At 36.7% G+C, this 22,621-nt stretch overlaps 1 protein-coding gene across 2 annotated transcripts in view; it reads left to right on the forward strand.

Moving 5' to 3' along the window:
* Positions 1-22,621, forward strand: part of ex (FERM domain containing expanded) — a 346,792-nt gene that overhangs the window by 100,045 nt on the left and 224,126 nt on the right. The gene's annotated exons all lie outside the window — the stretch shown is intronic.

The raw sequence follows: 22,621 nt of genomic DNA on the forward strand, positions 1-22,621 counted from the left end.
GAAATGGGACAAGTCCTACTTGAGATATTGCACCTCCTTTTGCTTATGTACTGGAAATGGAAAGTAGATTCTAAATAAAAAGTATTTGTATGATCTACGTTTTTCATATTTAACTTTCTTTAACCAAACATTATTGAAGTCCGTTGTGGAGTAACGATTAACATGCCTGACCGTGGAACGAGCGGGTCCGGGTTCAAATTCTGGTTGGGACATGTTATTTGGTTGAGTTTTTTTCTGGGGTTTTCCCTCAACTCATTAAGAATATTTTCGGCGATGGACCCTGGACTCATTTCGCCGGCATAATCATCTTCATATTATTCTGATGCTAGATAACTACAGCAGTTGATAAAGCATCGTAAAATAACTCACTAAAAACTATTGAAATAATTAATTATCTATTGCTTCCAGTCCTACATGGATTTTCTCCGGCTATTTCGTTATCATCATCCATTACGAGTGTAATGCAGATTCAACGCCTGTGGTGCACTCTGGATAGTCTCTGGCGAACTAAGTGGTCTACGTTTCTCTGCACTATCGACATCTATGTATGAGTAACGCACGTATAGTCGGGGCGAATAACGGCGAAGTTAAGGGTCCTGCGATTATGCCAAACAAAGGAATCAAGAAGCCCTCTTCTTTTATAATTTTAACCCGATAAAGTTTATACCATCAAATCTGGGCAATCAGGGTGGAATACCGGCATTATAGCGCTAAGCCACAGACGCGGCTTCTCAACAATCCAATCTTTGATGTTATTATTTAATGATAGTCTTATTTCGTTGTTATAAGTAGGGAAATAAAATAGGTGATTTCGGTGTTAAACTTGCTACTATTTCGGTAGTTATTTCATGAAATAAGTTCTCAATTCTGTGGGTATTTTGTTAAATAAATGATCAATTAAATGTATTATGTTGTGTTTAATATAAAACTTTTTGTTACTTCTTTTGTTTTTGCTTACACATATCACATAACTGCATCACCAAAGCATGATTTCTACATTGTCTACACGAAGATTTGTGCGACAGTCAGTGAGTATTTTCGTGTACACAGGAAAGCCCATCTCACTGTCCACATTAGATGTAAAGAACCACATCGCCTGCAAACAGTTCACACCAAATTCGGTGTGGTCCTCTATTAGTTCCCCCAAAACCTCTTTGCATCAAAATATAGCCTCCGGTAACTGCTCCGGTGCACAACATACTGCACATTCTTCAATTTTTGTTGCAATTACAGAAAATCGATCTTCTTTTTCGATAGTCATATAGATAGGAAAAGAGAGTGTACTTATTAATATGCATAGTGAAAATACAAAAATATTGGCATTACCAAGCGATTTACAAATTAACTGAAACAGAAGCCATAAACATGTTTTTTTTTAACGATATCTAATACAGTTTTGGTACATATTTCGTAGTTTTTGAGACAGAGAGGTGTATGGTGTCATTGACATATTTCGCACAGTGATCCATATTTCGCTTTATTTCGCTGGTTTGTTTCGCTTAAATATAGGCCTAGTATTTTAGCAGTAAGTGTAATCTGGAAAACTTCGCGCTTATCGCAGTTACCAAAAAATACGGTCCTAACTTACAAGCCTGTAGAAGTTCTCGCTGCATTTAGATTAGTATTGGACCAGTTATTACTTTACAGAATTTTAACCCTGTGAACCTTATTTGAACTTTTTATCGTCGATATATTGATTTGTACATACGTTACAATCTTTATAGTTTATTTTGTATTTATTCGTAGTAGGAATTGAAAGAAATGGTTACTTTATCGTGTATTGTACACCATTTAATTTTTTATGTATAAGGCATGCCTGACGATCCCCATACGTCTTTATAACACAGTTCATAGCTACCTCAGAAATATGTGATCGTTAACTGTCCTTGCGCTGAATTTATGTTGTATTTTTATCCACTGTCATGAAGCTTAAAAAATGAGTTGGTTCAGAGTTTTCGCAAATGTGAAGTTAGGTGATAAATTAAATGACAATTGTGCATGAACGAGAGAATGTCCATACAAAAATCTTATTTACTTTTTTTTTTATTTAACAAGTAAATAAAAACTACAGTTTTCGTACTGCCGTCCATACCCCATCCCCCTGCCATATCTCGTTTCTGCCTTCCACGCAATGACTGGCTCAAAACTTGTTTAAAGATAAATCGTGCTGCTCATACTCCAAACTCCATGGTCCATTGGGAACGAATCGTACTCTGTGCAGTGGCGGATTCAAAACATTGAACGGATACTTGAAGCTCCTCATCCACCACTGAGACGCAAATTCACGTTCAAACCTGGGACAATCCGGCTTCCAGCACGATGGATGTTAGCATCAGCAACTAATCAATTGTATTCAGAATGAGAATGGCAAACATGTCCCATCCCCGATCAATCTTTAAGCCAGGGACACACTTTTCCGTCCACACCTGTGGAGCAACGGTTAGCACGTCTGGGCGTGAAACTAGGTGGCTCGGGTTCGATTCCCGGTCGAGGAAAGTTACTTGGTTGAGATTTTTTCCGGGATTTACCCTCAATATGAGCAAATGCTGGGTAACTTTCATTTCACCGGCATTATCACCTTCACCTCATTCAGATGCTAAATAACCTAGCTGTTGATAAAGCGTCGTAAAATAACCTACTAAAAACACACTTTTCCTTTCCATCTTGGTTAGAATATTAACCATATTTTGCCCTTAGAGTACATCGTGGCATTATAGTCGCCTCATAGCCATTTTGTTTGTCTCCTAAATTGAGACAACTCATTCTGCCTATAGTTTTCTGAGGTTTTCTCAAAGCGCTAGGATAAATGAATCGGTTCTTGTGAAAACAAAATAAGTAAAAATTGCAAGGTTTGCAGTAGAAAGAAAAAAAACTGTTTATTTCAATTGATACTAAGTGCATGGAAGCATTCCTGCTTCAATTACCACTCCATATAAATAGGATTTTAACTATAGATTTTGATTTTAAAAGTATTTTCGAAAATTGACTTTTTATTTATTTATTTGTTTGTTTATTTATTTATTTAATCTGACAGAATTAAGGCTATAAGGCCTTCTCTTCCATCCTACCAGATAACACATATAAATACAAAAAAAGAAATACAAACACTGATGAAAATAATACAAATTAAAATAAAGCCCTATAGAGGGTCAACAGGGTCAAAAGAACACTACAGAGCTCTCATCGAGCTAATACAAGAAAAAATTTTCTGTTTTAACAAAAAAAAAAAAAAAAAAATCCGAAAACTACATAGGTCTACACATTCGTTTAAAGTATTTATTTTACTGACGTTTTTAACAGTTTCTTCAAAAATTATACTCATTACATAGATTTCTGGTAATCTCCAAAAACTGGAACATTTATATTGTCACTTGAAACTAATATTATATTGAATTAATATAAGGAGAAATGAATATGTATTAGATTAGAAATAACATAATAGTAATATTAAATTCAATATACATGTTTTGTATGCTGAAGTAGTTTAAATGTAACACACTTCTCTGGAAATAACTACATACAATAATATTATAGACAAGTTTACAGAAATCACATAAAAAAATCCCGTGTAATAAGTAAAAGAAAAATTTACTATTCTCTCTCTTCAGTGACAGGCCATAAGATTATTTCATCATAAAAGTCTTTGGATTCTGAGGACACATATTTCACTTTGCCTGTTGGTTAAACTTGTTCTAATGTAGCCTACTAAATATATCTATGTTGTCACTCCCTGATTTTTTCTCAGGTGAAATGAATGTTCTATAATTCAACAAATGAAGGGAAGCACAACCAATTTCAGCTCAGTAATGAAGAGAAATCTAATATTCATAATTGCTCTTGGCGGAATGACAATAAAGGTTTACCAACATTGAAAGATAGAACGTATTCGCCCGACCCGTTTTGTGTTAAAACGAAAAAGACAATGACTTATCTCTTTTAACACAAATCAGGATATAAGAAGAAATAAGATACAGCATAACGGATACTATGACATTTGCACTTGCAAAATCCAAATTGCCCTATCACCTACCATTTTCCGGGAAAAATGAATTTAATTTTTTATGACAAAAGTTATTTGTTTTTAATTTTTCACTGCTACTGATAAAATTACAACGCACTACGGATTCAAAATTCCTCATAATATTAAAAAAAAAACGTGTACTGGATACAAAAATGATGTTACATAGTTTAAAACACAACAGCAGTAAAAATATTTCATGCGTATAATGAGAAAAATCTCGGAATTTGAACTTACATTTAAAATAATTTTCTGGCCGACTTTTGTTTATAGCTAGATCCGGGACTGTATTTGGAAGGAACCAACAATAGTCTGCAAGCATGCTGGATGATGATCTTCCTTTATATCGCATTTCCATTTCAGATATTTCTTGATGAAATCTTTCCTCATGCTTGTCGCTTACTGCGCCAAAGTTAGGAGGAAAGAAATGCAAATGAGAATGTAAAAAGTGTATATTGAGATACAAATTACACTCATTTCTGTCTTATGCAGTTAACATGGTTCCCACAAACAAGTTCTATGTCTTTCTCTGCCCTAGAATTTCCAACGAAATTTGAGCAAATGCGTTTGAAAGCGCGCCATGCCATTCTTTCTGTAACGGAAAGTTTTTTCTCAAACAAAGAGTCAGCCACAACTTTGTGAATTTGTGGACCGATGAAAATGCCCTCTTTTAATTTGCCTTCATTGAGTCTGGTAAACGTTTCCTTTAAATACTGAAAACGACACCCTTGTTTTTTCATTGCATAGACCTCACTTTTACTTAGGTAGAAGGAACCAATATCTGTTTATTTATTAGAAGTACAAGAGAACATGCCAACAACCATAAGAAACCGGAAATAAGTCATAAAGTAATAAAATGCATTAGTTTTTGTTTTGGTTTATACCCCCAACCCGCGACATCTTTTCTCGGGGAGCGTTTATCGAAAAGTGAAATTATAGTGTATCTTATAAACCTTACGTGATACGAAGAAATGAGATGCATTTTCGGATTCAGCGCCCATCAAACCATAAGGGGCACACTGTTTTAAGTCGAAGCAAAATTCTTATTGTTCAGTGTTACAAGAAATGTTCTTCTGTATTTTCATTTATTAGAAAGCATGCGGAAAGTGAGTGCGGAAATTTTAGTACCAGTTTTCTTGTCGAAAATGCTGTCTTTCCACACGGTCGTGAAAAAAAAAATTCATTCTATACATATCACGAAATTGCTATGTCGAAATATTTTCCGTCCCTCGTAGCACTTCGAGATATCGAATACGTGAAGCAGAATGGTGGCGACCAATGTTACAGGCATATCCGCCACTGCGGGTTTCGAAATGGAGGTGATGGCGATCAGCATCTAACTTACTACGATGCTGCAGCATGCTGAGCTGAAGGATATAAAAAAGCCATAAGTTCCACACAGGAATGTGAGACAGACGAGATTGGGAGTGCGGGAGTGAGAGAGGACGATGTCTTCTCTTGTGAAGGTCGTTATTCACAGGCAGATGCTGTTCCTGGTATGTGGACGATTCTCAGAAGCAACAATGATCTAAGTGAAGTGTCTCACTACTTGAACATTAAAAGCGTACGCATGTTATGGAACGTTTCACAAGCACACCCGTTTCTAAACAAATACCACGCAGAGGCGTTCTCTATATTGCTCATCGTCTAATCCTTTCTGTCCTACGTCACAAATTTTATCTGACAGTGAGAGGTGGCCAACGAGAAATCCGATATTTTAATGTAATCCATACTAAAGTTTGGGGTTGGAAGAGCAGACTCTTACACAACGACATTGTATTCACAGATGGTGAACCATTTAAAAATTATTTTTAGACTGCCAATCCTGAAAGCAAATTTTTAACTCTAGGCAAGTGTGTTAAAAATTGACGTGCAGCATTTGAAAAGTATTTTGCACTGAAATTTTGAAGTTGTTATTAGAGCTCGGATTTTTAGGTGCTAAAAATCGGGAAAATGTTTGATTTTTATGTGCTAAAAATCGGGAAATATGTGACAAGAAAGGAAAAAAATATTTAATTAAGTTTAAATTATTTTATGTGAATATAAACAATATGCAGTACTCACCAGTATGAATTATGCTGTCTCGCCAACTGCTGAAAAATTACAGTACACAATGAGATTCATCCTCAAGTTGTCCATCACAAGTGACTGACGATTATTGTGGAACACTGCCTTGTACTGGGAAAAAGAGCGCTCTGCCCATTAATAAACAATATGCACTCCCTAGAGACATGTTTATGATTGGAAACGAAGGCAGAGGCAGCTGATGTTTATGAAATTATAATTGCTTCCTGAATCAGCGTTATGATAACTTACAAGGCGCTCCTAAATGACACATCAATGTTTGTGTTCCAATTTTTAGTGGTGACAGCACTTATCGCTTATGGTGAGAGCAGACTACAGTTCAACAGGTCCACAGAGAGATAGTTCCGAGAAACAGTTGCCAGCTGTCACATCTGAGGAACTGCACTGAACATTCGGGTTAATCTGAAATGGGGCTTTTGTCGATAACTATTTGATGAAAACTTAATTTTTATGCGTCCTTATTTGAATATTTAAAAATACGTATTCGCATAAAAAAAAGAAAATATATGTATTTATGTGAAATAAAATTTAAAATATAACTTATGCTCAAGTGACCTTGTCCGAAACACAATTACGAATTTCTATTACAGTGCAAATAAAATATTTATTTGCCTAAGAATCCTAGCCCTAGTTATTATAATCGCTAACACTCGGTTCGTTACGAACATGACGTACGAATGTAAACTCTTAGCATACAAATTTGACAGCGCCTCTAACCAAAGATCGCGACGCCACAGGAAGTCTCACTGCTTTGAAAATCACTGCATTAGTGCAGTGTACGCAAAATATCTCAGAGCGTGGCCTACGTCACAGAGAAAGGAGAGCGAGACTAGAAGAAACAAATGATTCTGTAATGCGGATTGTTACGTGTGTATATTAACTGAAAACATAGACTACTCACCGCTATCTATGATTGGCTCTGGCAGTGACAGTGAATGGAGGTTTTGAATTTCAGCAGTGTGAAGGACTTGTTTTCGTACAGATAATGTCGCCACACCGTTCCCTTCTTCCCGCAAGTCCGCTTCCAGAAATCGAAATCCTTGTCGTAACAGTCTTGAGGGTCGGCGATATCCTTTGCCCACTGTACTCTTAAATTCACAGACATATCATGTGCCTATTAATCCTAAAGGTTATTTAATTCAATTTAATTAGCCTCTTCCATTCTGAATATTTTCTGTTCTCGGCAATATATCAATGATATTTCTATTTTCTTTTTCCACTTTTCATCTATGTTATCTTTGAAAATCTATTCATCATCATCAATGGTGCTACAGCCTATTGCAGGTCTTGACGGTCCCTGTGATACGCCTCCATTCGTCCCTGTCTTCTGCCTTCCTTTTCCAGCCTTGTACTCCCAGTATCTTCAGGTCCTGTTTAACACTATCCAACAATCTGATATTAGATCGTCCTAGTTCTCTTTTGTCTTCTATTTTAGTTAAGATGACTTTCCGGCATGGATCGAACTCCTTCCCTCTATATAGGTGTCCCAGCCATCCAATCCTCGATGTTTTAATTGTTTTAATTATATTAGTTTCATCTTATGCCTCATACAATTCGTCAATGTTCCTTAATATCTTTCTTTCAAATATTTTGACCTTATTTTTTTATTTCTTATTTATTTTTTTTATTTTTTATTTATTTATTTATTTTTTATTTTTTTATTTTTTTTTTAGTTTTAGTTAAGGTCCAGCTTTCAGAGCCATATGTTGCAACAGTTAAGAAGTGTTCTGTATATTTTAGTCTTTGTCTGGAGACTAAGGTATCTGGAATTAAGTTGTTTCTTAAGTCCAAAATATCCTCCATTACCTAGGGTTAATGTATGATTAATTTCTTTGTCTATCTTGTTCTCGTCTGTTATTATAGTGCCTAGGTATTTAAATTCTTTGACCTTTTCAAATTTGTATTTATCATTTACTGTATAATGAAAAAGTATTACTATTTTGTTTTATTTCTCATTTTCGAAAAAATATTACTATTCGTTTTATTTCTCATTTCATATCCTGTACTTGCTTTTGTTTTCATTGATTTTTAGGTCAATATTTTGTGCAGATTTTTATAATTTTAGAAAATTTTCCTTAACTGCCTTCGGTGATCGCCGATGATACCAATGTAATCAGCATACGTAAAATTTGGACTGTAAAATATTGTTTCCTTGTGTCTGTTTTTGCATCCTTTATCACATTTTCCAGACCTTTATTTGTAAGAAACGCTGTGGTTCGGCCATTAGGCAATTTTACTTGACTTGGTAATCTATTATTACATATTTTGTTAGCGGAGCGGATCGTTCATTTGTTAGGATTCCTCTAGTATTTTTGTGGGCTATTAAGTAGTAGTAATAATAGTAATACTAATACTAATAATAATTACTGACATGGCTTTTAAAGAACCCGCAGGTTCATTGCCGCCCTCACATAAGCCCGCCATCGCATCGGTCCCTATCCTGTGCAAGATTAATCCAGTCTCTATCATCATATCCCACCTCCCTCAAATCCATTTTAATATTATCCTCCCATCTACGTCTCAGCCTCTCCAAAGAATAATAATAATAATAATAATAATAATAATAATAATAATAATAATAATAATAATAATAATAATAATAATAATAATAATAATATCGTTGTATTAGCAAGAACGAACCGTATGATGTCACTTTACGTCACAGAATTAAGTTTCTGTGTGGTCATTATTTGAAAGATCGCACTGCACGTATCTACCATTCATACAGTTAGGTTTCTTAATACCGTATGACTTATTATTGTGAGGTTATGGTTCCGCAGTTAATGATAGCGTTATGCTTGTGGTTACTTTGGTTGGCAGAGCACTCTGAGCTACATGCAGAATGACGTCTACGCAAGGACGCTTAGAGGCTGTAAAGGTTAATATTTCTCGCAATCAAAGTAGGCTACATTTTATTGTAACACTATCATGGCAGTTTCTTTTCTCGAAACTTGACGCATGAAACACTATTGAGACAGGAAGTGGTGCATCATCGTCATTGTTATAATCACTTCCACAGCAGTTATATCATCACCATCAAAATTACCACCATTACTAAAATTACCATCAATCTTTGTCAAGACCATCACCATCGTCGTCACCTATCACCAATACCACTACTACCACCACCACCACCATAACACATTCCATTCAAATTCAATACGAACGTAAGCATCACCATATCCACTGCTACCATCATATATATTATTTCCTTTTTAATTTTTTTAATATTCCTCTATTTACGGTATTGAGGATTCCGTCTCTTCTTGGACATATAACACTTCTGTGAACAATAATTGTTACTTTCCACCAATTTTAATGTCATAACTAGAGACGAGAATTTCATGCACTATAAAATCCAAAAATATGTATGCATCCATGCGCTATCAAACTATGAAAATGCACGATCAAGCGAAAAATACATTAAAATATGAACTTTCATTTTTGTTCCAAATTTCTTATTTTACTTCAATTTTTTTTTTTTTTTTTTTTTTTTTTTTTTTTTTTTTTTTTTTTTTTTTTGCACAGTTCACTAACAACATTTCTAAATTGGTTTCTATGAGGTTCCTGCACTTGTCAGTCAATATGTTTTTGTAGGCAGAGTATGACTTCTCTACAACAAAAGAAGTTATGGGTGCAAACTTGAATGAACCTTTTTCTGTTTTTTTTTTTCCTTTCTTCTTCAATCCTGATTCCTTAAGCTAAAATAAGGGACATAAAAATCGAGAAATTGAGGTGGCCACTCAAAACCATTAAAACATGCAATTTAAACTGAATATAATGCATGTTTTTATCCCCAAAAAGGCTAAAACATGCAAATATGCAGGGAAAAAGTACACATATTTGGAACCGGAAAGTAACGAAGTACTAAGTTTGAGCTATGTCCTATGTTCCTATAAAAACATGTATTTGCATGGAATTCTTGTCTCTAGTCATAACAATACAGCAAGTAATTTCACAAGCACGCTCCAAAGCGAAGAGGGAAATCATTTGAAAAGATTAATCCACGAGTGATATTTGCTAAGACTATTTCGTGAATATAATATCCAGTAAGCAGTATTAATAAAATAAAAATAACAGTAAGATATTTTATTCAATTTAATTTACTTGCATATCGAACTTCGTACGTTGCAACGGCCTTCTATATGCTTCAGTACTACTTGGTGTCTAGTGTTAAGAATCTCAGATACAGGAGAATAAGTGAACAGCGGAATGATGTGAACTATTGCATTTTACAATATTAAGCTGAATATGATCTAAACACAGTGAAAGTTGTCATTTGTTGTTGTTCAGTCAACTCTACTGTCCGAAGACAGGTCTGAACCTCACAAGTGTTCCAACATGGCACTTACGAGGCAACTAGGCCAGGAGATAATGAGGTAGGATGGCCAGTTCCTTTCCCCCTCCATTGCATACATCGCCGATTATCTACATATTACACAAATCAGACTTCAGATGCATACAAACAATTATTTTTCCTCTGACACATATCGTCAAGTGAGATGTACTGCCTAATAATAGCTGTACATATCAGTGAGAACCTCAATCAGACGTGAGTTGTCATTTAACCTATGTTAATTTTGAATAACAGTTTGAAAAGAAATACACACCTATATCTTCTAATTTAAAGTACGATTATGGAATTGGCATCCCTTAAAAGTAAATGTAGGGCTATTTGATATTGAGGATGTTGATTGGTTGTTTCGTAGTTTGTTTATAATGAGGTTACGATATTCTTCCTTAATTTTTACAGGGTTTCAGTGAGGATAAGTTGGCACTGCCTTCTGAATATTTCCCGTACTAACTAGAAAAAGGTGCAACAGTATGCAGATAATTGCGAATCAGGTGTGACAAGGTTATTTCGACAATATTACAGTGATAGATGACCGTAATTGATTGAAACAGAACTAATTCTTATACGGGATTGGTCACTGATTGCATGGTCGAAACGGCCATTTTAAGAACGCAATTTCTATGAGGTTTCTGGTTGGCTTTACAAGGGCCGGAGCTGAATCAATGAATTTGAACTCACGGTGGGTGCTCCCTTTATATATATGTCCCAGTTCCACAGGTGGCCTGGGTGGTATTAGTGAATCCGATGCTGACAAGCGCGCCATCCGGCCACAGCTCCGACAGTCAGACAAGTACAAGATAAACACCAGGGCCTAGATTCCCAAGTCTTTAGAATCTATATCAGTACTGGAAGCCCGTACTACGTCCAAAACTTCATTCCAGCCTATTTTTACTATTGCGGATAAAATTGGGAAACGAGATTACCCCGAGAATAACTCTCTGCAGCGGCTGTTTTATCCACCACAGATTTCATGACGAATCCGAGCTCGTTAGCGCTCAATCACAGATGCGGCATTGTGAGACTATGGACTTGAACGGTGGATGACATTTGACGTAACGTTAAATTTTCTTTTGTGCATTGACACAGTAACTGATAACGTGATAAGTGAAGAGTTTTGAGTGATGTGATAAAATGAAGATAGGTTTTTAGACTTCCGCATACCATAAGACTCAAGGATTTTAACAAACAAAAGTTCTTCATAAATTTATAATTGAAGTGAAGAAATGTAATTTGACAAAGCCAACAAAGAATGGCAGCAACTGCTAACATATAGTTATTATGTAAATGGAAAAATTTTAAATACGGTCTTATTTGCTGACAATCAAGTGGTCTTCGCTGATTCAGAGGATAATTCACGAAAGGCTATTTGTTTACTACATCATGTTTGAGAAAAATATAATTTAAAAATCGCAACTAAAAAAAAAAAAACAAAAGTAAGCATACTTGGATTTAAGGAAGTTATCCTTTAAGAACCAAAATTATATTAGAAAATAAAACAATCGAACAGGTTAATGAGTTCAATTACCTTAGTTATCTCTTACAGTGAGGCAAATTACATTGAAAATAAATTACATAAATCTCAACAACTGGTAGATACAGTAAGGAAAACTTTAATAAGGAAAGTTACACCAGACACAATTTTATAAAACCTTGGTCATTCCAACACTGACATATGGATCGGAAACCTTGACTCTCACATCTCAACAGCTACCGAGGATAAACGCTGCAGAAATAAAATTACGACGACCTCTGGCATTATACAGTTACAGAGCAAAAGGAAAATTAAAAACTGGGGGCCGTATTCATAGACATTTTTAGCGCGGGTTTCCGGTGGATGATCAGCGTTTTTCGTATTCATAAACCAGTGTTAGCGATAGGATATGATCTGAATTCTGTACAAGTAACCAGTGGATAGCCGGGGCTAGCTTAGTACGCTTGTAGCGCGTGCTGCGAAATGTCTATGAATAGCACCCTGAAAGACGAAGGAAACGATGGAAGGGCCAATTTTGAAACATGTGGAGTCGGAACAGGCGTTAAGGCCTAAACTGAATAGTTTATGATGACTATTACACTTTTACTACGTCATACTACTTTTGACCAATAAAACGGTATGAAAGGACGTCTTTCAACCAATCATGACTGCTTATCGCACAATTTTATCGCTTCCCTAACATTTGTTCAATTTTATCGCTTCCCTAGCATTTGTTTGTATTTATCACTACCCTATCATTTGTGTCTTTGTTTACCAACATTTCAAACTGCAAATTCTTTACGGCACTATAAAACATGCTTTACGTACGTAATTTGTTTCCCGCATAGAGAGTCGACTGAAAATAGCGGCTCTGTTCAAACGTTTTGGTGAAGCTAACATTAGTGAAATAGAATTTCAGTAAGTCAATTAATATGTTATAGTATTAGAGTACTTTATTTCTTCTAATCTTTATATACTTTCTTCCAATCGTGTAATAGTCAATTAAATCCCACTCGAGTTTTGATTTTCTCTAGATAAATCAAAACCTCCAGTGAGATTACTGTTGATAAGTACTACATTCTCACTGAATATTGTGCTTTTCAGTGGTTCAAATAGATAGAATGTACGAATAATAAGCAGTTTTATATCTCTCCTCAAAATTTTGGAAAAATAACATACGTTTTATTACATTTAGGCCATCGATATGCAACTTGACTATATTTTCGTCAGAGATCTGTCACTATGTAATGTAGCCTACTTGGGATTTGTGCTGAATTTATGAATGCGAGTTTTATTGTATCTTCCGTACGGCCAAACTTCCATAAATAATTTCGGTGACGATTCAGAAGGCGCATTCATGGAGTTCTGTCATTTTATTTCACTCTCTTATACTGAAGGAGTAAACTAAGCATAATGTTGGTTGTTCAGAAGGATTTTCGTCCATCTTCCACAGATCAATGAAAACAACTTCGCCTTCCGTCCTGAAGTCATATAGGCCTACAGTATGCATATTGGATATTAATGATCAACACAATGTTTTCACTGAGAATAGAGGAATCTTGTTTGGATGAGATATGAAACCCATGGTCACCGACATAAAATCTCTCTGGTAAAGGGCATTGAATTAATTACAGTTGATATTTTAACGACTTCACGACTTTTTAGTGAAAAAGAAGTCTGATTGCTGATAACTCAACAACGTTTTGCTAATTAGCGTTATCATAAACTGCAAATTGTTAGTCAAATCACGTGATTACACACCACTGCACTAGTTTTGCAATTGGAACTCATTTGCTAACAGTAATTTGCTGCGATTCTACTCTTTTCATATTTTTGCGAGATACTACTGTTTCTATAATTTCGTGGCAGAATACAGTGGCATGCGCACTCTTTGGAGATTCTATGCCATAAATTTGAATCCATAGACCAGGGTTCCATATCTCAAGTATCATGTCTAGAACCCCTTTATACTCTATGGGAATATTGTGACGTTGTCAATTATTAAAGCTCTATATAATCTGAATATAATATTATTTCACATTTTTTTTTTTAGGAAATCAAGGTGGTTATTAAATAAGCATTCAGATTTATGTACGGGGTTAGAGTTGACCACGAACTTAAATCAAGTTATTTAATTTTCAATTTAAAATATAATGTTAAAATAGGTTCAAGAATGCAGTAATAATTGAGGGGTTTGCCGGAAGAAAGGCCGATAGACTTCTACGCCCTTCTTCGGGAAAACGGTTTAAAATGTAGTGAATAATTCGCTAATTATAGTAGCGAAATTTTGTTTTGATTGTACTGTACATACTTGGAGGACAGGGCTGCGTGCGTGCGTACGTGCGTGCGCGATTTAGTCAGTCTACAAGTAGAGCTAGTGCTGCGCGTTACCGCATACTGTACTGTGTGTGTTTTCTCTTGGTAGAGACTAAGCAAATATATATAGTTCAATTTAGTCAGTCCAGTTGTTTCCTTTAACTACTTTTTATGTTCATTATTGTCCTTGCTTTAAGAGTAAACAAACTTATGAAACTCATAGATTCAGACGGAAATATTTTATGTTCTACGAGTATAAAGAGATTTGTTACAATATTCAGATTTTTGGGCTTATTGTTATCAGGATTACACAAAGAATAAATTTTATTTATTTATGTTCACACGAACTGGAGATTTTCTTTTTCTGTTATATTCAGAGATTTTGCTTTGCGCGCTTAATGTCTACTCAGTATATCTGAAATAATGTAAATTACTTTAGAAGTAGATAATGAATGTCATAAAATGTATCTTTGTTTCAATTCCGTGTGAAATTTAAATCTGAAATCTACATTAAATCCCCTAAGCAAATCATTATATGGAGAAAGGGCGTATAGACCGAAGTTTTATATGGGACAAATATAAGAAATTTAATGTATAAATTGCCCAAATGCTACAAAACATTTATACTCGCTAAGATTTTTAATTTAATGTATAATTTTGTTCACTATCTGTATAACATTTTATTCAGGTGCGTTTTAAAATCTTAGGTTGCCTGTATCTCAATTCACCATATTGACGTATACGCCCTTTTTCCGGCAAACCCCTCAATTGTTTGTCATAGAAGGGGATTAATAGACTGTAATAGCCTACAGGATACACTGTGTATAATAATTTGTTTCAATATAACTCGTTTTATGAATTTATTTAATTAGAAATATCAAATTTTCGAAGATTCTCTGTTCTTAATCTATTTATTGGGCTCTACTTTAAGTAGTAACATGAGCTGCTGGCAGGAATTCAAAAGGTGGATAGCAACGGCAAAAGAAGCTTTTAATAGAAAAAGGAACATCTTCTGCGGACCTTTGAAAAAATAACTAAGGAAGAGACTAGTGAAATGCTTCGTGTGGAGTGTGGCATTGTAGGGGGGACAGAAACATGGACGTTACGACGAAGCGAAGAGAAACGACTAGAAGCATTTGAAATGTGTACATTGAGAAAAATTGAGCGTGTGAAATGGACAGACAGAATACGAAATGAAGCTGTTCTAGAAAGAGTGGGTGAAGAAAGAATGATGCTGAAACTGAACAGGTAGACGAATAGGAATTGGTTGGGTCACTGGCTAAGAAGAAACTGCCTACTGAAGGATGCACTGGAAGGAATGGTGAACGGGAGAAGAGTTCGGGACCGAAGAACATATTAAATGATAGCCAACATTAATATACAGGGTGTTTAAAAAATACGGGGCATAATTTCAGGTATGTATTTCCCACATGTAGACAATCATTACAACATGTGTCCGGAAATGCTTCATTTCCGGGTTATGGCCTTCACAACATTGAAATTCACCGGAACGTTTTTCTTTCCGCAGGTCGTTGTCATTACAGAAGATGTTCAAAATGTCCACCTCCTGCTTGAATACAGACCTCACATCGATGTCTCATTGACCTGCGAACACGATCCCAAACTCCAGGAGTATTGCGTATGTCCTCAGAACATGCCACAATTCGATTCCGAAGGGATTCCAAATCAGGCACCGGAGACGAATAAACCAATGATTTTAAATGGCCCCACAAGTAGAAATCGAGAGGGTTCAGATCAGGTGAGCGTGCAGGCCAAGCAATTGGGCCACCTCTACCTATCCATCTTCGTGTGCTAATAGAAGGAGTCATGTTCACAGCCTCCTGAATCTCCTCCTGTACTTCTGGAGTTGTAGATCTTGGTCGTCCCCTTCCCAAACCAGGAGAGTTAAATTTTCCATGCTCGCACAGACGGTAATGGAGACGTACAAATGTCTTCCGATCTGGACATTGTCGCTGTGGGTACCTCTCCTGGTACAAAGACGAGCCAGCGCAGCATTGCCGTCCGCCTTACCGTACATGAAGTGTATCTCTGCCAGCTCTTGATTTGAATACATGTCGCACAGTCTAACGCCTACACAACACTGAATGTAACCTTCGCCCCGGAATGAACTATCAGAGTGCCCTCTTAATGTCTCCTTTGACGGCAACGACCTGCGGAAAGAAAAACGTTCCTGTGAATTTCAATGTTGTGAAGGCCATAACTCGGAAATAAAGCATTTCCGGACACATGTTGTAATGAAGTATTTTGATTGTCTACATGTGGGAAATACATACATGAAATTATGCCCCGTATTTTTTAAACACCCTGTATATGGATCGTATGCAGAGACTAAGAGATAGGCGGGAAGTAGGAAAGAATGTTTGATTTGCAGTGTAAGTCTTGTCCATGAAAAGAAGCTGTGAATGAATCTATTTGTAAATCATAAATGCATGTAGAAATGAATTATATTAACATCTAATTATCTGGTAATCCGTAGCTGTCCAAGCGGGAATCGAACCCACTTCCGAACGCAGCTCCGGAACAGCAGGAAAACACGTTACCGCCTAAGCTACGCCGGTGGCTGTATTGGATATAACGTAGTTGTAAATAATTAATTTAAATTAATGTAAATTAGCCAGTTTGTTTACTACGTAAAATGTGAAATTCCGAAGTATGTGCTAACTGCGTGATACTTGAATATACTGTAGGTAAGGGGTACGGCTGTAATTATACTGACAGCGAAAGTGACTTCTTTGTTACATCCCTATGCACGTTTAATTTCAAAGAGCTATAAAATTAAAAAAGACTCGGGTAGAACTGGAGGTTTTCGACTCCCAAATATTTCACGAACCTCGGTGAAGCTCATTCTTGCATAGTAGTGGAATAGTAATTAAATTAAGGCTGTTCTCCCAACACAAAACTGCCTTCCCCCATCCTTCAGCAGTTACTTCTTTGTTTGATCTTTTTTTTAACTCTCACTTGGGGGACCTTGGAAAGAGAAGGACGCCACGAGAGACCTTCCTTGTCCCTAGACACTTCACGACTTTGAACTTGGACATTCCACATACGAGTATTATTTATAATAAAACGACCATCATATTTTAAACTTCGGACAATAAAACTACAAGGGCAGACGTAGTTTTCACGTTGGACTAATTTGGTCGCGAACAGTCCTCCATATCTAGTTTGGACTTTGTAATCTGCTTTATGCCCAATATATGTTTTCCATTCTCTAGTTACAGATTTCGTATCCCTCGAAGTACCTCTCTTCCATTTGTAGATTTTTAACATTGTCCAGATATACTGGGCTTATTTTCCTTACATTCGAGCATCTTCATAGTAATATCACAGTCTAGTATATACAGTCACGAAGCTCAATACGTAGTAAATATGCATTCATAGATAATTGCTAACACTAGGATCGCTACTATCACCTCATTACAGACAATGCAAAATAGTACCGGCACAGTCTATTGCCCGGCCCCGGAACAATTTTTCTCTCGAAATTATTAATCCTTAACCTCTGTTTCTCCCTCAAACTGTGAGTCCCAAGTTTCACAATCAAACAGAAAAACCGATAATGTAACTTACTTACTTACTTACTTACTTACAAATGACTTTTAAGGAACCCGAAGGTTCATTGCCGCCCTCATATAAGCCCGCCATCGGTCCCTATCCTGTGCAAGATTAATCCAGTCTCTATCATCATATCCCACCTCCCTCAAATCCATTTTAATATTATCCTCCCATCTACGTCTCGGCCTCCCTAAAGGTCTTTTTCCCTCCGGTCTCCCAACTAACACTCTATATGCATTTCTGGATTCGCCCATACGTGCTACATGCCCTGCCCATCTCAAACGTCTGGATTTTAAGTTCCTAATTATGTTAGGTGAAGAATACAATGCGTGAAGTTCTGTGTTGTGTAACTTTCTCCATTCTCCTGTAACTTCATCCCGCTTAGCCCCAAATATTTTCCTAAGCACCTTATTCTCAAACACCCTTAACCTATGTTCCTCTGTCAGAGTGAAAGTCCAAGTTTCACAACCATACAGAAGAACCGGTAATAGAACTGTTTTATAAATTCTAACTTTCAGATTTTTGGACAGCAGACTGTATGATAAGAGCTTCTCAACCGAATAATAACACGCATTCCGATAATGTAACTGTTTTATAAATTCTAACTTTCTGTTTCTTCAGTTTTTTTTTTTTTTTTTTTTTTTTTTTTTTGGAAGCAGTCTAGATGACAAAAGTTTCTCAACCGAGTGATTTCTATCGTCGTTGCACATTTAATTAAAATAAAGCTATTTAGACTGGGAAGTTTTGAAATGAAAGTCTTCCATGAGGAATAGTCTCTCTTTCTGAAATTATACCACAGTCTGCTATATGCAGTCACGAAGCTTGAGTTTTGAGGGTGCTAGAAACAATAGACTGTGACGGTACTATTTTGCATTGCCTGTAATGAGGCAATATTAGCGATCCTAGTGGTGAGCAACTCTCTAATGTTTGCATATTTACTACGTATTGAGCTTCGCGACTGTATATACTAGACTGTGATTATACTTCTCTCAGAACCCCTTTCAAGTTCAGTTCTCGAAGGATACCTACACTGTAGCGGGGTAAAGTCCTCTTTCTGGCTAAAGTATTGGGTTTTGAGTTAACTCTGACTCCATTTTGTGCAGGGAATTCAAGAGTTGAATTCCGGGTGCATTAGCAAACAACTAATATTACATTTCGATGCCTTCGTCCGTACAAAGGGACTTCATATTTTGAGTTTGCCCAGAGGCTATTCTGACGAAACATTTACTCATTCCAATTCCTAGGATCGAATCCGCGGACCCGAAGCTCATCACTAGCAACTCAACTAACTCGCCGTGCAATAAACATCTAAAGCCATATAATTTTAACGGTTCGTAATAAGGAATTTAGACATTTTACCGGTTGTTTGGGTTGGGAAATACACCTTTAAGCCGGACAGGGATTGAGCAGTGCGAGCAAACACAGGCGCTGGAGGGCACCTGCTGGTGACTGCTGCCGCATGCCGAAAGAAGAAGACTCGAGGAATGCGAGAGAGAGCAGCCAGGTGCGCTGTGCAGGCCTTGGCGCCAGGCAGACGACATTTTGAGTTGCATCATCCAGTACGTGTGAAATTATTGTTCAGACAAAACACAAATAAAAAGATTTTAATTCCCGGGGCGTATTTTAATAACGCGCATGATGCTGTTATTCAGTATGAAATATAGAATATTTTGAATGATGTTACAGGTCCCTTAATTTTCGGCCTATTCAGCAGTTCTTCCAGGTACTTGCATTATAATTGCAAAAAGTTTATCATCTATAGAACGGAGGAAGAAATTAAGAAATTCTCTTTAACAGACATTCCTTGGGCCATTGAAGGAATTCTTAGTTTATTTCGCTGTTTCCCAATCTGGCTTATTGTAGGGATTCGTAACAAGCTGTTTTTTTACGGTGATGGGTTGTTAGCCCTTCGCCCAACCCCCAAGCTGGAGGACCACCCCTTATCGGCTGTCCACGACTGCTTATTCAATATATTCGCAGCTACCCTCCATATCTGGAATAAGGTGCTTAGGAAAATATTTGGGGCTAAGGGGGATGAAGTTACAGGAGAATGGAGAAAGTTACACAACACAGAACTGCACGCATTGTGTTCTTCACCTGACATAATTAGGAACTTAAAATCCAGACGTTTGAGATGGGCAGGGCATGTAGCACGTATGGGCGAAGCCAGAAATGGATATAGAGTGTTAGTTGGGAGACCGGAGAGAAAAAGACCTTTAGGGAGGCCGAGACGTAGATGGGAGGATAATATTAAATGGATTTGAGGGAGGTGGGGTATGATGATAGAGACTGAATTAATCTTGCACAGGATAGGGACCGATGGCGGGCTTATGTGAGGGCGGCAATGAACCTTCGGGTTCCTTAAAAGCCATTTGTAAGTAAGTAAGTAAGTTTCCCAATCTGGACGGTACCGCCTCCCACCGGGCATTTTTGGTTTTCGGGGAGGGGGGTCAGTAATTTATAAAGGGAGAGTAGTAAGGTGTTTAGGTTTGCATGGATATTTCAGAATTAATTCAACATAATAATAATATAATAATAATAATAATAATAATAATAATAATAATAATAATAATAATAATAGCTCAGTTGGTAGAGCAGCTGACTACGGACTGGAAGATCCGGGGTTCGATCCCAGATGGTGACAGGATTTTTTTTCGTTGCCAAACTTTCAGAACGGCCCCGAGGTTCACTCAGCCTCCTATAAAATTGAGTACCGGGTCTTTTCCGGGGATAAAAGGCGGTCAGAGCGTGGTGCCGACCACACCACCTCATTCTAGTGCCGAGGTCATGGAAAGCATGGGGCTCTACCTCCATGCCCCCCAAGTGCCTTCACGGCATGTTACGGGGATACCTTTACCTCTTTTTTTAATAACAATAATAATAATAATGATTGAGCTCCTGGCTGATATATAGGTCTACATCTACAATGAGGCAGTGCATCTCACTTGACGATTTGTTTTAGAGAAAGAACAATTCTGAAATCTGATAAGTGTAATATGTTCCTAGTCAGCGATATGCAATGGAGAGGGAAAGGAACTAGATACACTACCCCATCAACTCCTGGCTTAGTTGCCTCATGAATGATGCCTTATTGGTGTCACTTATGAGGTTCAGACCTGTCTTTGGATAGTTGACTAAACAACACGAGAGGTGAAGGAAAAATACCTAATGCTGAAACTGATCAGGAAGAGAAAAAGAAATTGGGTCACTGGCTGAGAAGAAACTGATTACTGAAGGATGCACTGGAAATAATGATAAACGGGAGAAATGTTCGGGGCAGAAAATATCAGATGATTTTTTTATTCTGTTTTGCTTGAAAATATGACGCAAAACAAATTAAATATTGTCAAAAAACTACTTATAAAACTTTTATATATTCACCATTCTACAATTGTTTTAAATAGTAACGCCATGTATTGCCCATAGTGAAATGCTCGCCTTAAAAACATATATAGGGATGAAAGGAGGAGTGAAAAATGTCCGTTTGTCATCTGCGTGACTAATTATTTTACAGGGTTACTGACTGTTCATGAAATACTACCTGTGAAAAGCAGGGTTGGAACTGTTAAGCATCACATGTTTGGGAAGGGTGAAGAGGGTGAAGGTGAGACCGACAGTAACAAACTGGCCATATTTCTAACATTTCGTTTGTCCTTTGTGTTTTGGCAACTCACTACTAGCGAATCCAGTTATCTTCAAACTTCATTTAACCACAAAATATTTCTAAAGAAAGGAAATCTAAATTAAATGACCAAACGCAAACAAAACTTAGTGATATTATTGACACAAAACGTGTAAATAATACTCGGATAACTGTTAAAACAATATTGTAATATGATCAAAAGTATGCTTTTATACAATTTTTGGTCAAATATGACTTAATGATAAAATATGGTAAAATATGAATTTATATGACCAGTAAAACCGTGTCTTCATGTTCGGAAAAGCCATAAATGTGTTTAGTTTAACTTAAGTTTGTAAAAAGAGACCAGAATAAAAATATATGCCATAGAAATCCGAATATTAGCATTCATTATTTTGAATGATTGATTATGCAAGGAATCGTTGAATTCAGTTATTGTTTTACATAATAAAATTGTCGTCGTTATCTTAATTTATTATCATAATCAGTCACAAAGATCTTTATCTCAAATATCTGAGATTTCAGGATTAAAAGAATTTGTTGAATATTCTTAATAGTTTTGTGAGATAAGTAATTCAGTCTACCCTCTACAAGGGCGTCTTCGATACTGAAGCTGCAGCCTAGTAAAGGTTTGATTTGAAGCCATTTCTGAACTTTGAAGAGTTTTTCTGCTAACAGCCTTCAGATATGATCAACATATGCTGCTCCAATGTCCACAGTTGAAAATCTTTCCATAATCTGCTATTCTGTGGCGGAATTCATTATCCTGTTGTTAATACTGTATCATGAACGAAAATGTTGAGCAGCAGACTTAAACTTTTTTAATTGAATTGAATTTCGGAAGGGGAGACACTACGATCCAGCGTTGCGACCTAGAAGATCTATAGCGCTAAACCTCGAACTAGGCGAATTCCTAACTCACACCGACTGACTACACTAAGGCTCACTGCGTATCCAGGTTTCAAGCAGGCAACTCCACTCGGCCTTACAGTAGATCGGTCCCCTCCATGCATCGCCAGCCTGCGTTCAGGGAATGCTGTGGATTGATGATGGACTGGAGATTGGGCGGAATGATACTGATGCCTAATCTGGGGAAACGGGAAAACCCGGGGGAAAACCCCAACTGCAACCTCTTTCGTCATAAGTGTGAAAAAACCG

This window comes from Periplaneta americana, chromosome 7 (genome assembly GCF_040183065.1).
Source record: "Periplaneta americana isolate PAMFEO1 chromosome 7, P.americana_PAMFEO1_priV1, whole genome shotgun sequence".
Classification (NCBI taxonomy): Eukaryota; Metazoa; Arthropoda; class Insecta; order Blattodea; family Blattidae; genus Periplaneta; species Periplaneta americana.